The sequence below is a fragment of the Mus musculus genome, chromosome 1 (assembly GCF_000001635.26).
Source record: "Mus musculus strain C57BL/6J chromosome 1, GRCm38.p6 C57BL/6J".
Taxonomy (NCBI): Eukaryota; Metazoa; Chordata; class Mammalia; order Rodentia; family Muridae; genus Mus; species Mus musculus.
Genome location: NC_000067.6, coordinates 10,686,929 through 10,704,480, shown reverse-complemented (window position 1 = coordinate 10,704,480; position 17,552 = coordinate 10,686,929). Strand labels below are relative to the sequence as shown.

Sequence of the window (17,552 nt, the reverse complement as noted above, 5' to 3'; positions counted from 1 at the left end):
AGAAGGACTTAATAGCAGAGCTGAAGACTCTGCCTTTCTCACAAGTTCCCAGGTGTTTTCTGGCATGTGGTTAGAATCCATGAAGCATAGAGGCACATCTTCAGAGTGCGTAGGTTCATGTCCCCAGCTCTGCCACTGGCAATCAAGGTGACCTGGGAAGGAAGTTCATCTCTCTATGCCTCAGTTTCTATATCTGTAAACTCGAACCATTGTTAACTGAGTTCATGCATGCTAAGTGCCTAGAATAGGCAGAACACTGACATGTATAAATTAACAAATATAAACTGTTTTTCATGTTAATATTCTTTGGAGTTTTATTTGCAATGCTTTCCCCAGGGCATTATCTGAAAGGTAGACAAATGTTTAGAGTGCAGAGAAAGATGTTTACCACCAATTTATGCACTCTATCAGAACCTGGAATGTAACTTATGTTCAATAATAGTCCAAAGGTACATATAATGGAATCTACTGGGTTCGCTATAAATGTCTATAGCTCTTAATGGCCAAGATATAAAACGGAGAGAAATTGAGCTATAGAATATATAGATATTTCATTAGCCATTCTGGCTTTATAATAATTTACTTTTGCATATGATACTGTCACTATATCTGACACAAAAGCTCCAAAATATTTTTAATATTTTAATGGTCAGGTGATTTCATTGCAGATTTTGCAATCCCTATACTTTTTTTTTCCAATTTGCTAATTGTTCTGTATTAAGTATAAACAGTTTCTACATTCAAAGAAAAATAATTTCAAGCATGTATAAATTCTCAAAAGAAAACAAAAACCAAAAAAGTCAAAGGCAAATTTTACCTTCTGTGTATCCTGTGCCAAGGAGCTTTGCAAATAAGTATCAGGAGTCAGTGTATTTAATACAACAGCCAGTGCCAAGATAATGACAGAAAAGGAAAACACTTTCAGCCTTTGCTATTCCTTAGTGCAAATGAGATAGATGGCCTTGTCAACAAAGCGTTAAATCACCAAAAGCATCAGTCTCAGCCTTGGTCTGCCTCATGGATGTCATTTAGACCCTGGGGATACATGGAAATGAGGAATTGGAACTAGCTGGCCTTCCAGCTTAAAGTGATGCCAGAAGGAGCCGCATCATGCTGATGCACATACTTGAGATAGATCTCAAATGACAGTCTTCAGTGGTCTCAGTGCAATGGCACTATTACATCTATATTTAGATGTTTGTTTAGAAGAGAGGGAAGCATGTGAAATATCCATCCATTATACCTTTACACGTATTCCCCTATAACAGATATTTTTCTCAGTCTAAGCTTGCCCATTACATTTTAAGAAAAATGCAGGAAAGGAAACATTCCAGAAGTTTCACGCACAACCTATTTTCATTTTTTAAATTGCAGTGATAGTGGTCATTAGAACACAGCACAGATCAAATGTCTTTTGATTTCCACAGAGTGGCTTGAGGATCAATTTGTTCCCCACTTCTGTGGGATATGGATGGACAGAAGCTTGCTATTCCATGGTCTAAGAAAGGGTCTCGTCTTAATTTCCATCTTAGTTACCACTTTCTCACTCTGGCTTGGTTTTGCATATGACCAGTGGCTATTTTATTCTATTTCTAATTCATCAACCACAACTTGAAAACTACAAAGAAATCATTTAGAGATTGATTAAAAAGCCTCTGTGTTTATATATCAGGACTCCTAAAGTCATGTTTTGTAGAATGGGGGCAGTAGGGAACAGGAGCAACGAGAAATTTGTATTTTTGCTTGTTTTAGTTTTCTTTATTTTCCTCATTGATTTTTCTTAGCAATTGTTGAAAGGCCAATGTAGTAGAGATATTAATCATAAATAACCAAAATTTATCATAAATAACAAAAAGGTTGCTTTTATCCATCATTTTCCCTTTAACATTTCTACAAGGTAATGTAAATGATGTTAATAGTTATATAGCAAACTACCTTCATTTTCCTCCTTTGTAGAATTCCAATGTACTTTGTTTAAAAATATAAACTAGCCCTCCTACTCAAAACTATACAAATGTTCTAGATTTTTCGTTTTAAATTATATTTTAAAAATTATTTTCCCTTTTGATACTTATGTTTATATAAAAACTTTGTTGGTATGTGTGCATGTGTGTTTCTACGGTGTATATTTATATGTGGTATGTGTGTGTATGATGTGTATGTGTGGGGTGGGGGTTGGGAGGCTGTACTAGTGTGAGTGTATGGTGTGTATTTATGTGTGGTATGTGTGTATATGGTGTGTATGTGTGGGGTGAGGGCTGGGGACTGTATAAGTGTGTGTGTGTGTGTGTGTGTGTGTGTGTTGTCAGAACATTTTTTTATCTAGAGGACTTTACAGCAGAGAGCACTTAGAGAAAAACAGATATTTATTTTCATCTCCACCTGACTCCCAGTGGAATGCTATTTTTCCCACACATCAAACTAGTAGAATGAAAGACTGAAAACAGTCAGACCTAGAGAAGGCCTGGGAGAAGCTATGACTGTGCTTGGTGTTAGAAGAAACATGAAGTTGCTGTAAGTTCTTTATAAAGTTATCTACAAGATTTGTTAAGAGTTTGAGAACACCTTGTAGAGAAATATCATTAGAAAATTACTTGTCTAAAAGAAGTATTATGTGTGTCAAAATGCTTATTATAGTATCAAATATAGTGGTTTTTAAAACAGTAAAAAAAAATCCACTAATTAAGGATCAATTAGGAAAATTGTGATATGCCTATAATATAAAATATTATGAAGCTATTAACAAGGAATGAGCTATGAGCATAATTTACCTAGAAGAACATGAGTGATATAAATTTTAAAATAAAAAGAAAGGATTAAATACTATGACCCTGTGTTTGAAATGTGCCAACTTTTGCATTGTGCAGATGTTTCTCTGGAATCTTGTTTGTGTTGATGTTTGTTTTGTTTTTAAATCAAGGAGGAAATGGAGCCATGATAATTTGTAAAAATGCATTAGTTTGTCCTTTTAGTACTAAGACAATCTGCTATACCAACATGACAAACTTAATTGTACCATGTGATTATGTACTTCCTAAGAGCTGGACTAGGCAAGAGGAAATTTGAGTTTGACTTTGATTTATATATTTTTGTTATGTCACTGTGTTCCAGGCATCTCTTCTGACCTATTTTGAAGGAATTAAACAAACAAAAAATCAAATGCTCCAAATGTCCCTGAAATAATGGCATCACAGGACAAAATAAGTCTCTATGATGTTTACATTTCCTACAGTTAAAGAGCAAAATTTGCTGGATCATAAGTTAGTCTCATCTTCAGGACAATTGTTTTCTGCTTTGAGAGTGATTCAGTCTGTGTTGCCATTCTTAGGAAATAGAAACCATAAGCCGTGCTGAATCACAGCCGCGTTTATTTCACAACACACAACCAAAATGAACAGAGCAGATCTCAAGGTTCATGCTTCGTCAGGATTACCAGTATAGTGAATAAAAGCAGTCTAGGCACACGCCAAATGGCCTGAATTGGTGACTAGAAATTAGACCTAGGATTCTATTGCAGTGACACTGTACATCTCATGTAGAGACTATGGTTCATGAATGGTTGGTGATGTCTGTCAAGTAAAGTCAAGCTGCCTGCCAGAGGCCACATAGGCAGTGGTGCCAAGAAGATCCTGACACAGGAAAGTCAGTCCCATTAATGCTAAGTCTTCCCATATAGCTCTCAGGACATGTAAGTTTCAAACATGTTTGAGAAGAAAAAATGAGGATTTGTTTTTCATTTTTGTTTTTTACATTTCAGAAGCCATTAATCTATGATGTGATATTTTTGTTACAGTAATGTATTAGCCTTGTTATGAAATGTATGACTCTGCCCCTTGATGGTTGGTTATCTTCTGACCCTCCCCATTCATGTCCTTATGTAGGTTGCATCATAACCTGTAGACTGGATGCATACACTTTCCTTCAAAGGCATTATTTTTTAAAATCTCTACAAGGAAAGCTGGTAAACATTCATTATTTGCTTCATGCCATCACTTCTTTTCTGATAAATGGCTATGAGACTTTTTTTAGAAGTTAAAAAAAAAAAAACCTATTAACACCAGACCTTTCATATCTGAACTCCTTAAAGAATGTTTCCACTAACAGAGAAAGTAAGGCCAGATTGAAAGGGAACTTCAGAGAAAGCTGAAGATGGAGTGAATGGCATGCATAGTATTTCTCTCTCCCTCTAAGGCAGTAAAGCACCAGATGTCATGCAACAAAGTCTGAGGGCACCATGCAGGCTAGTGGGCGTAGCCAGCCAGCATGCTCAGCTTTGCAAGGCTCTTGTGCTATGAAAAGAAACCACTTGGCACCATTAACTCCATATGTTAGATTTATGACTTCTTCTTTTTCAGCCTGTATTTGATTTATTTAAACACTTGTAATGCTTGCCCTCGGTGCTGTTAAAAGGGAATGTAGATAAGATGTTTGCTCAGGGGTTTGTCACATAGTAGGTTGATTAGTAAATATTAATAATGGGTGTTAGCTGATGACGTTCAATGGCTAGTTATCATAGGAAAGGCCAATTCGAGTTTATCTTCCTTGAATTGTAATATGTAATGCACACAGTGGCTTTGTTCTCTAGCAGAGACAGTCAAGAAACAATCAATGGGAAGGCCAATCCAGAGAAAAGCTATAAGTGGCATAAGTCAGTGAAACTAAACTAAGACCTTAGTTCAGGTCTCATGACACAGAGCTGACAATTACTGAAGGCCTACCAGTTTCACCCATCCTCATTTGTGGACATCTGTGGGTTTGTCCATACACACACGGCACTCCTCTGTGCTCCTCCCTTTTGACTCTGTCACTGGACTCATCTTTCTCACCCCCACCTGGTGCTTAGTATGTATCTCTGCAGCTATAAGCCCTGGGCTCTATCTGAGAGACCAATCATTATCATGGCTCTGGCTGCTACCTATGATAAGATGACCTTGATATGATATATGAGCTTTCATTTCCAGTCCTGGCTCCTTCCCTTAACTTCTGTCCCATATGAAGTTGGCTGCTGGACATCTGTATGTGGAGCCTGTATGCCAACTTCTCTAAAATGGCTCACCCCTTATCCTTTACATAAATTTTCTGCTGTGTTTCCCTATCCTCATCCCATTTAAAGGAACCCAGTCACCTAGCATATCCAAACCTCCTTCATTTGTCTTGGTTTAGCAACTCAAGTCTCATTGCTCTTTTCAAACTCCCGTCTCTCTTTCTCTCTTATTTTATGCCTCTATCACCATAATCCCTTTCTTTGCCTCTGCTTTAGTTCACTAGGCACATCAATACCAGATTAGCCCTCCTAAAGTGCTGGACATTACACTCTTCTGACATGCAAATGCTTTGGAGTTCTGTGACATCTCAAAAATCAAATCCAAATTCATTTGTCAGACTTCCAAGGTACTGATCAAGCTGATTCTCTGCAACTCTTTCCTTTCCCATCTTAACTCTCCTGTTGCCGTTGTTTTCCACTTCAAAACACTAGAGATCACAGCGTTTGTCTTTTTCAAGGAACCCAAAGTAATATTCAGACTACAAAGAAATAACAGCTGTTTGGGAGATAAAAATTCTAACGGCCCTGTTCTGATCATTATGCATTATATACATGGATCAAATTATCACAAACTCCTCCATAAATAGTAAAGTTTTGTGTGCTAGTTAAAAGTTTCAAAAGGCAAATGCCTGTCCAGTTAGTTAGTGTATGCCATGACATGCTCACACTCATTCACTTCATCCATACTCACTCAGGACACAATTCTGCATTCTGCCTTCCTCTCTGAATTGTTCCTACTCTCCTACCCCTCCCTCTACAGCTCCATCCCTATTGTTGGCTAAATATGCCCATAAAGGCACCCCTCTCCTACAACCTTGCTTGCCCAATTCTTCATCATCAGCCCTTTAACTATGAAGCTCACTTTTTTTTCGGTTACATGGGACTTCATAAACAATAAATGCCCAAAAAGGTTTATTGTTTTGATTAGACTTGGAGATAATCCTGTTGTCTTCAAGATTCTCTTTCCAACTTGCCAAGAATTAAAATAGGAAAAGAGGATGACAGCTGGACCAAGCTTCCTCACTTCACCTCTATTTAAGTATCAAATGGCTTGATATTTGAGTGACTTTTACCCTCAACTACTTCTGTTTGGATAATGAGCATCTCTGAAAAGGAAACTTGGAGATAGAGAAAGATAATCAGTACTTATAATGATGTAGAAAGTAGACACATAGCAAGGTTTCTGACTTTGCAGTCTCATAAAATGACTTTTAATAAACTCTGTGACAGATACATGAGTGTATATGTGTGTATGTATATATATATGTGTGTGTGTGTGTGTGTGTGTGTTTGTGTATGTATGAATGTATGTGTGTATATGTGTATCACTCACCACACTGGGCCCTAAACCCCTGCCTTACATCCAGGTGAATGAGTCAACAGGTAGGCTTAGCAAGTGTTCCTCAGATTTGGCAAATTCGGTGTTTTAAGTAATATCTAGAAGATGTTGTGAATTCCTTTTTGAGGATAATAATTTCTTTAACTTCTCAAACATCAATGAAAAAGATAATTATGCTTTAAAGCCTTTACACAAGTTTCTTCATAGGTACATAAATAGAATTATGTGAACCAGACATAATTTGGATTTAAATATTTTTATTTAATTGAAAGGCCTTTAAGAGGTTGTTAACCCTTTTAGAAAATGGTGGGCCTAGGCTCTTTTAAGACTGCTAGAAGTCTCCTCCACTTTCATGCTTATTGTTTTATCCCCAAACACAAAAACAACAATCACGTGCCTCTTATCAAAGACTAAAATGCTTCAAAAGTATCACATTAAGAATGAAAGTTCCCCATCGTCCCACTCCCAAAAGGTGTCCGTTGTTATCCACATGGTAAATCTCGATGCTTTAATAACTTAATTATGTTGTGTTGACACAATGTGAATGTAGCTCCTTGGAAGGCAAAAGACTAGAATGAACACTGCATGTTCCTGCCTTTCACTGTTATGGATTCAGCCACTAAGGAGTTCATTGCCTAAAATCTGCTTCTACAAACAGTGCTCCAACCAGGTCTCCGTCAGTACATCCAAAGGACCATACACCTGCAGAACTCTTCAGGGAACCAGCTGTCCCCATGCCTTCCAGATCTGGGGACCATCAGAGCATTGTCACCTCACCCCCAGTTCTTCTCAGTGATCACAGTGCTTTGTGTGTTCCACCTCCATCTGCCTCTGGGTTGTACGTGCGCTTTGCAGTGCATGTACACTCTAGGTTAGCTGCCTACTAGAAGGAAATTTGGGGGTAGCTCCAGGTTAGTCTAGGAATCTTCAGGGAAGACTTTGGGGCTTAGCTCAGTGGCAGACATTATTTGCTTAGCATGCATAAGGCTTGCAGTACATAACCCTCAAAATAATTCCATCTTCAATTTTTTATTACATCTTTACTAATCTAATATTTACAAGCTTACAGGTCAATATTCAGTCTACCACACTGATGAACTACCATTGCTTAGTATATATCCAACCCAACATAATTAAGTTATTAAAGCATCAAGATGTACTACCACGTGGACGACAATGGACACATTTTGGGAGTGGGATAATGGAGAACTTTCTTTTTCTTCTTTTCTTCTCTCTCTCTCTCTCTCTCTCTCTCTCTCTCTCTCTCTCTCTTTCTTTTGTTAGAAACGTTTTTAAGGTTTTAATTAAAATTGCACCCTGGTGCTATGATTTTAAGTTGGGAACTCAATCCAAAGGCAGTCTCTCCTGAGTGGTGGTCCTCTGGCCCTGGACACACACAGAGACTGGGAACCTGTCGGACAGTCAGAACAGGGATGGGGCAGTAAGTATCCACTCATCAGAGGGCAGCCAAGTCTTCACACCTAGCTGGTGACAGAGTGACAAGTTTCAGAATCAACAAGAGGCCAGCACCAGCAGAGATGAAACTTGTCTACCAGTGTACTGGCTGGTTTTGTGTGTCAACTTGACACAGGCTGGGGTTATCACAGAGAAAGCAGCTTCAGTTGAGGAAATGCCTCCATGAGATCCAGCTGTGGGGTATTTTCTCAATTAGTGATCAAGGGGAAAAGGCCCCTTGTGGTTGGGACCATCTCTGGGCTGGCAGTCTTGGGTTCTATAAGAGAGCAGGCTGAGCAAGCCAGAGGAAGGAAGCCAGTAAAGAACATCCCTCCATGGCTTCTGCATCAGCTCCTGCTTCCTGACCTGCTTGAGTTCCAGTCCTGACTTCCTCAGTGATGAACAGCAGTATGAAAGTGTAAGCTGAATAAACCCTTTCCTTCCCAACTGCTTCTTGGTCATGATGTTTGTGCAGGAATAGAAGCCCTGACTAAGACAACCGGTAATGGGGTAGAAAAGTCCATGATTCTGAGGACCCTGCTGGGACCACCTCCTTTGGCAGTGGAGATTCCTGATGGCTGGCATGCCTTCTCACAGAGCAGCACAGCCACCCGGCTGCATGCTTGCTCCATCTATGAACATGCTTTTGTTCCCCTCAGTTAGGCAGAGAAAGAGGTGCTGGCAAGGTCTGTGAGCCTTGCCTCTGACAGGAACATGTGTGCAGGCCCCACTCTCACAAACATTAGCTAAATTTACATATATATATTCATATATAATAAATTTATATATATATATATATGAACATATGAATGAAGGGGGGCTTTCCTGAAGAGAAACTCCTGAAGAGCCCAAGTGGCTCAGGACGTTTACTGCCCCCCCCCCCAACCCACAAAAATTCTCTTATAAAATCTTCCATTGCGATCTTGAAGACGCCCCCCCCCGCCCTCTTGCGTTCCCCCCTCCCAGCCCTCTTCTGTGTCCCCACAACCCTGGACTGCCCCTGGCTCCAGTCTAGTGGGCGTTCAGTCTCATCTCTGGCCATCCAGGATGGCCATGGCTTTCTGAGGGGCGCGCCCTGTGATGCTGGGTGCGGGGGCACGTGGGCTGTGGGCAGTTGAGATGGAAGGTGTTGGGGGAAGAGGGCGGGATCCAGGGCACCTAGTGATTGGGTGGGGATGTGGCCCAGAAGGGGCTGAAGTTTGCAGGGAGTTTGCAGGCCACAGCTGCCCTGGGGCTGCTGCTGCTGCTCTGCAGTTCCTTAGAGGTTCGAAGCTTGGAGAACGTGGCCAGCACATCAGGGAAGATGAGTGGTGTAGCAGGGGTGCTGCTGGAGGTACACATCATCTGCGGGTGGCGGTGACTGTTGAGAATGTTGCTTTCTTGAAAGAACGCGCTTAGGGCAGTCTCGAACTGCCAGTGTGCTGCTTGCAGCAATTGCTGCGCCTGTGGCCTGCATGAACTGGTTGATCAAGACCTGGTGCCGCAGCTCACTGCAGGTCGTCCAAAGTGTTCAGCGATATGGTGCTGGGAGGCCGCCCCAGCCTCGCACTCGCAGCTCTGCTGCCACAAACCGAACTTTCATTTTTAATGTGATGCTTTTGAAGCACTTTAGTCTTTGATAAGAGGCACGTGATTGTTGCATTTGTGTTTGGGGATAAAACAGTAAGCATGAAAATGGGGGAGACTTCTAGCAATCTTAAAGATGCCAACAGTGCCCAGCCGGGTCTGTCTCCTCTGTGTTCCGTGGCACTAATTCCCACTCTCCCTTTCCTCCAGCTCAGCTGCTCCCTTCACTCATCTGTGTAATCTGGAATGAAAACACACATCACGAAATTACATCCAACCTCGGTTAGTTCCGCTTCAAAGTCCTTGCAGTTCTCTAGATTTGCAGGCTGTTTTTCCTAGTTTCCTTCCTCAAAGGCTAGAGATGTTTCCAGGAAGAAAGGGGTAAAAAGAACAGATATTTTTTCTTTACTGACCTGATCTCTGAGATCTTTTCCACTTTATTGCTGAATTTCTTCTCCTTCTCAGCAATAGCACCAGCACCCAAGAGATGTACTTCTTACTCTCTGCGGAGATTTGTCTTGGCTGCGTGTCACTGGGTCACTTTCTTGGCTGATGCCTTTGTATGCAGGTGTTGGCTTTTTCAGATATTGTGATGAGCAAGCTGGGAAAATGGCTCATTCTTCCAAAAGTCTTCAAGGTAATGTTTTCTCTTTTTACCCCATTGCATCGCTAGAGTCCAATCACTAGAACAAAACATGCACCCTTCCTAGGAATTAATCATCTGTTCTCTTTCTTTAGCATCCACTTCTTTATAAAGCCTCTAAAGGCCTAAAGATTCCATATGTCAGATAAGAAAAACAGATGTTTGCAATTGGACAGGAATGGTGTTTCTGACTACAGGAGACAGCGTTACCACAGAGTACAAATTCATAAACTAAACTATTGTGTCACTATTGTATTGTGTCTCTCTGTCTATGCCCATAAAGGTGTTTGTAGTTGTGTGGCAGAGGACATTTTCCATTGTTTGTTTTGGTGAAATGGCCAGGTGTTTTTACATGTGTATGTAATCAAGCATTTGATTAAGTCAACTTGGCTTGGCTTGCTCCTAAGTGCACTTACTGTTCTGTTTAACTATGGAGCTAAACACAGCTGGTACAGGATGTGGGGATGTGGCCGAAATACTCTAGGAAAGTGGCAAATGGAAATCTGTTAAAATTTTCCAGTAACATCTTCCTTGGGAGCTGGGGAGGGGGACAGTGGCAGTGTTCTCGCTGCAGAAGCGTTAGGACCTGAGTTCAGGTCCCCAGCACCCTCCTAAAACCAGATGTGCCTATGATCTCAGCACTGGTAGGCAGAAACACACAGATCTCAAGGGCTTGCTAGCTTACTGAGGGTTCTCTGACCAGCTAGTCTATGTGAAACTACAAGCTACAGGTTCAGGAAGACATAGCATGTTAAAAAATAGGGTGAAACTCAAAGTTGATCTCTAGCTTCTACACAGGCAAGCACACTCACCAAGCACACGAAACACACCCATATACCACACACACACACACACAGAGAGAGAGACTCACACACCCCTTCCTGTTAATCACAGTGTAGGGTAGACCTAGTTTTCTACAAGAACAAACCCTGTGGCAGATGAGAGCCTTCAGAAGGGGAAGGGATCCCCTATGTAAATGCAGAGGACAGGGAGTAAAGCTCCTCAGAGTTCTCTTGCAAATCACCCACAAGGCAGGGAGTGCTGAGTTCTTGCTGCAATGTAGCCTGCTTTTCTGCCCCTTTTCTCCAGGACGCCACCCCTGCATCTGTCTTATGAAGGAGCAAGGCTGATGAATGACGACACAGGTATCTAGCAATCCCCAACATTACCTCTATTGTGAGGGAAAGAAATCCATAGCTTGGCCTCTGGCTAGTTGTAATCACAATGCTTTCTAATTTTAGTTGGTACCATATAATACATAGGTATTTTGGTCTTTACCCCTAGTTCTTTGTTTCTTTTTTTTTTCTCCTCATTTTTTTATTAGATATTTTCTTCATTTACATTTCAAATGCTATCCCAAAAAGTCCCCTATACCCTCCCCCTGCTCTGCTCCCCAACCCACTCACTCCCACTTCTTGGCCCTGGCTTTCCCCTGTCCTGGGGCATATAAAGTTTGCTAGACCAAGGGGCCTCTCTTCCCAATGATGGCGGACTAGGCCATCTTCTGCTACATAAGCAGCTAGAGACACGAGCTCTGGGGGTACTGGTTAGTTCATATTGTTGTTCCACCTATAGGGTTGCAGACCCCTTCAGCCCCCTGGGTGCTTTCTCTAGCCTCTCCATTGAGGGCCCTGAGTTCCATCTTATAGATGACTGTGAGCATCCAATTCTGTATTTGCCAGGTACTGGCAAAGCCTCACACAAGACAGCTATACCAAGATCTCTTCAGCAAAATCTTGCTGGAATATGCAATAGTGTCTGCATTTGGTGGCTGATTATGGGTTGGATCCCCGGGTGGGGCAGTCTATGGATGGTCCATCCTTTCATCTTAGCTCCAAACTTTGTCTCTGCAACTCATTCCATGAATATTTTATTCCGTATTCTAGGGAGGAATGAAGTATCCACACGTTGGTCTTCCTTCTTGATTTTCTTGTGTTTTGAAATTGTATCTTGGGTACTCTAGGTTTCTGGACTAATATCCACTTATCAGTGAGTGCATATCAAGTGACTCCTTTTGTGGTTGGGTTACCTCACTCAGGATTATATCCTCCAGAAACATCCATTTGCACAAGAATTTCATAAATTCATTGTATTTAATAGCTGAGTAGTACTCCATTGTGTAAATGTACCACATTTTCTGTATCCATTCCTCTGTTGAGGGACATCTGGGTTCTTTCCAGCTTCTGGCTATTATAAATAGGGCTGCTATGAACATAGTGAAGCATGTGTCCTTGTTACAAGTTGGATGATCTTCTGGGTATATTCCCAGGGAGAGGTATTGCTGGATCTAGCTGTAGTACTATGTCCAGTTTTCTGAGGAACTGCCAGACTGATTTCCAGAGTGGTTGTACCAGCTTGCAATGAAGGAGTGTTCCTCTTTTTCCACATCCTCACCAGCATCTGCTGTCACCTGAATTTTTGATCTTAGCCATTCTGACTGGTGTGAGATGGACTCTCAGGGTTGTTTTGATTTGTATTTCCCTGATAATTAAGGATGTTGAACATTTTTTTCAATTGCTTCTCAGCCCTTTGGTATTCCTCAGTTGAGAATTCTTTGTTTAGCTCTGTACACCATTTTTTAATGGAGTTATTTGAATTTCTGGAGTTCAGCTTCTTGAGATCCTTGTATATATTGGATATTAGCCCCCTGTCAGATTTAGGATTAGTAGAAATTCTTTCCCAATCTGTTGGTGGCCTTTTTGTCTTATTGACAGTATCTTTTGCGCTACAGAAACTTTGCAATTTTATGAGGACCCATTTGTCGACTCTTGATCTTACAACACAGGCCATTGCTGTTATGTTTAGGAATTTTTCCCCTGTCCCCATATCTTCTAGGCTTTTCCCCACTTTCGCCTCTATAAATTTCAGTGTCTCCGGTTTTTTGTGGAGTTCTTTGATCCACTTAGACTTGAGCTTTGTACAAGGAGATAAGAATGGATCAATTCTCATTCTTCCAAATGATAACTGCCAGTTGTGCCTGCACCATTTGTTGAAAATGCTGCCTTTTGTCCACTGGATAGTTTTAGCTCCTTTGTCAAAGATCAAGAGACCATAGGTATGTGGGTTCATATCTGAGTCTTCAACTCTATTCCACTGATCTTCTTGTCTGTCGCTGTACCAGTACCATGCAGTTTTTAATCACAATTTCTCTGTAGTACAGCTTGAGTTTAGGCATGGTGATTCCCCCAAAGGTACTTTTATTGTTGAGAATAGTTTTTGCTATCCTAGGTTTTTTGTTATTCCAGATGAATTTGCAAATTGCCCTTTCTAATTCAGTGAAGAATTGAGATGGAATTTTGATGGGGATTGCATTGAATTTGCAGATTGCTTTAAGCAAGATAGCAATTTTTACTATATTAAGCCTGCCAATCCATGAGCATGGGAGATCTTTCCATCTTCTGAGATCTACTTCAATTTCTTTCTTCAGAGACTTGAAGTTATTGTCATACAGATCTTTTGTTTCCTTAGTTAGAGTCACACCAAGGTATTTTATATTACTTGTGACGATTGTGAAGGGTGTTGTTTCCCTAATTTCTTTCTCATCCTGTTTATCCTTTGTGTAGAGAAAGGCCACTGATTTGTTTGAGTTAATTTTATATCCAGCTACTGTACTGAAGCTGTTTATCAGGTTTAGGAGTTCTGTGGTGGAATTTTTAGGGGCACATATATACTGTCATATCATCTGCAAACAGTGATATTTTGATTTCTTCCTTTCCAATTTGTATCCCCTTGATGTCCTTTTATTGTCGAATTGCTCTAGCTAGTACTTCAAGTACTATATTGAATAGGTAGGGAGAAAGTGGACAGCCTTGTCTACTTCCTGATATTATTGGGATTGCTTCGTTTGTCTCCATTTAGTTTGATGTTGGCTACTGGTTGCTGTATATTGCTTTTATTATGTTTAGGAATGGGCCTTGAATTTCTGATCTTTCCATGACTTTTATCTTGAATGGGTGTTGGATTTTGTCAAATGATTTCTGAGCATCTAACAAGATGATCATGTGGTTTTTGTCTTTGAGTTTGTTTATATAGTGGATTACATTGATGGATTTCCATATATTAAACCATCCCTGCATCCCTGGGATGAAACCTACTTGGTCATGATGGATGATCATTTTGATGTTTTCTTGAATTCAGTTTGCGAGGATTTTATTGAGTATTTTTGCATTGATATTCATAAGAGAACTTGGTCTGAAGTTCTCTTTCTTTGTTGGATCGTTGTGTGGTTAAGGTATCAGAGTAATTGTGACTTCATAGAATGAATTGGGTAGAGTACCTTCTGTTTCTATTTTGTGGAATAGTTTGAGTACAGTTGGAATTAGGTCTTCTTTGAAGGTCTGATAGAACTCTGCACTAAACCCATCTGGTCCTGGGCTTTTTTTGGTTGGGAGACTATTAATGACTGCTTTTTTTTTGGGGGGGGGAGGGCGGGGAGATGGGACTTTTAAGATCGTTAATCTGATCCTGATTTAACTTTAGTACCTGATATCTGTTTAGGAAATTGTCCATTTGATCCAGGTTTTCCAGTATTGTTGAGTATATCCTTTTGTAGTAGAATCTGATAGTGTTTTGGATTTCCTCAGGATCTGTTGTTATGTCTCCTTTTTCTGTTCTGATTTTGTTAATTAGGATACTGTTCCTGTGCCCTCTAGTTAGTCTGGCTAAGAGTTTATGTGTCTTGTTGATTTTCTCAAAGAACCAGTTCCTGGTTTGTTTGATTCTTTGAATAGTTCTTTTTGTTTCCACTTGGTTGATTTCAGCCCTAAGTTTGATTATTTCCTGCTGTCTACTCCTCTTGGGTGAATTTGCTTCCGTTCCCTCTAGAGCTTCTAGGTATGGTGTCAGACTGCTAGTGTATGCTCTCTCTAGTTTCTTTTTGGAGGCACTCAGGCTATGAGTTTTATTCTTAGGACTGTTTTCATTGTATCCCATAAGATTGGGTATGTTGTGGCTTCATTTTCATTAAACTCTAAAAAGTATTTACTTTCTTTCTTTATTTCTTCCTTGACCAAGGTATCATTGAGAAGAGTGTTGTTCAGTTTCCACGTGAATGTTGGCTTTCTATTATTTATGCTTTATTGAAGATCAGCCTTAGTCCACGGTGATCTAATAGGATGCATGGGATAATTTCAATATTTTTGTATCTGTTGAGGCCTGTTTTGTGACCAATTTTATGGTCAGTTTTGGAGGAGGTACCATGAGGTGCTGAGAAGAAGGTATATCCTTTCGTTTTAGGATAAGATGTTCTGTAGATATCTGTTAAATCCATTTGTTTCATAACTCCTGTTAGTGTCCATGTGTCTCTGTTTAGTTTCTGTTTCCAGGATCTGTCCATTGGTGAGTGTTGGGTGTTGAAGTCTCCCACTATTATTGTGTGACGTTCAATGTGTGCTTTGAGCTTTACTAAAGTGTCTTTAATGAATGTGGCTGCCCTTGAATTTGGAGCGTAGATATTCAGAATTGAGACTTCCTCTTGGAGGATTTTACCTTTGATGAGTATGAAGTGTCCCTCCTTGTCTTTTTTGGTAACTTTGGGTTGGAAGTCAATTTTATCCGATATTAGAATGGCTACTCCAGCTTGTTTCTTCAGACCATTTGCTTGGAAAATTGTTTTCCAGCCTTTCACTCTGAGGTAGTGTCTGTCTTTTCCCCTGAGATGGGTTTCCTGTAAGCAGCAAAATGTTGGGTCCTGTTTGTGTAGCCAGTCTGTTAGTCTATGTCTTTTTATTGGGGAATTGAGTCCACTGATATTAAGAGATATTAAGGAAAAGTAATTGTTGCTTCCTATGATTTTTGTTGTTAGAGTTGGCATTCTGTTCTTGTGACTCTCTTCTTTTAGGTTGTTGAAGGATTACTTTCTTGCTTTTTCTAGGATGTGGCTTCTGTCCTTGTATTTTTTTTCCTCTCTTATTATTCTTTGAAGGACTAGATTCGTGGGAAGATATTGTGTGAATTTGGTTTTGTCGTGGAATACTTTGGTTTCTCCATCTATGTTAATTGAGAGTTTGGCTGAGTATAGTAGCCTGGACTGGCATTTGTGTTCTCTTAGTGTCTGTATAACATCTGTCCAGGATCTTCTGGCTTTCATAGTCTCTGGTGAGAAGCCTGGAGTAATTCCAATAGGCTTGCCTTTATATGTTACTTGACCTTTTTCCCTTACTGATTTTAATATTCTGTCTTTAGTGCATTTGTTGTTCTGATTATTATGTGTTGGGAGGAATTTCTTTTCTGTTCCAGTCTATTTGGAGTTCTTTAGGCTTCTTGTATGTTCATGGGTATCTCTTTCTTTAGGTTTGGGAAGTTTTCTTCTATACTTTTGTTGAAGATATTTGCTGGCTCTTTAAGATGAAAATCTTCATTCTCATCTACTCCTATTATCCATAGGTTTGGTCTTCTCATTGTGTCCTGGATTTCCTTGATGTTTTGAGTTAGGATCTTTTTGAATTTTGCATTTTCTTTGATTGTTGTGTCCATGTTCTCTATGGAATCTTCTGCACGTGAGATTCTCTCTTCCATCTTTTGTATTCTGTTTCTGATGCTCACATCTATGGTTTCTGATTTCTTTCCTAGGGTTTCTATCTCCAGAGTTGTCTCCTTTTGGGTTTTCTTCATTTTTTCTACTTCCATTTTTAGATCTTGGATGGTTTTGTTCAAGTCCATTGCCTGTTTGGTTGTGTTTTCTTGTAATTCTTTAAGGGCTTTTTGTTTTTCTTTTACCTGTTTAGCAGTGTTTGCCTGTAGTTCTTTAAGGACTTCTACCTATTCAGCAGTGTTCTCCTGTATTTCTTTGAGGGATTTTTGTGTTTCCTCTTTAAGGGCTTCTACCTGTTCAGCAGTATTCTCCTGTAATTCCTTGAGGAGTTTTTGTGCTTCCTCTTTAAGGGCTTCTACCTGTTTAACAGTGTTCTCCTGAATTTCTTTAAGTGAGTTATTAATGCCCTTCTTAAGATCTTCTACCATTATCATGAGATATGATTTTAATTCCGTGTCTTGCATTTCAGGTGTGTTGGGGTATCCAGGACTTGTTGTGGTGGTTGTACTGGGTTCTGATGACACCCACTGTTCTTGGTTTCTGTTAGTAATATCCTTACACTTACCTTTCACCATCTGGAAATCTCTGGTGTTAAAGTTCAAGCTGTCTCTGGTTTGAATTTGATCCTCCTGTGATTCTTTTAGCCTCTGTCAGCAGTCTTGGGAGTCCAACTCTCTCCTGAGTTTCAGTGGTCAGAGCACTCTCTGCAGGCAAGCTCTCCTCTTTCGGGGCAGGTGTCCCGCAATCTGGAACTCTGATCTTCTTCTCTGGCAAGAAATGTGCCTAGGGGTCTGGGTCTCAGCTCTGCCTCCTGGCTGAGGATGAAGGCCCGACTGGACGATGACCAAGAAGCTCTCTTGATTCTATCGCCCAAGTGCTCTCAGGTGATCAGTAGGTCCTGGGTGTGCTAGGGGTCCTGCGGCGTGGAGAGTCCTTTGTTGCCCTAGAAGCCCTCAGCCGGGTTCACGCAGAA

General features: G+C 40.5%; 1 protein-coding gene and 1 pseudogene across 4 annotated transcripts in view; one reads left to right on the top strand and one right to left on the bottom strand.

Moving 5' to 3' along the window:
* The window catches only part of Cpa6 (carboxypeptidase A6), a 424,263-nt gene that overhangs the window by 15,573 nt on the left and 391,138 nt on the right, over positions 1-17,552 (top strand). The window lies entirely within an intron of this gene.
* On the bottom strand, positions 8,867-10,066 carry Gm15603 (annotated as a pseudogene).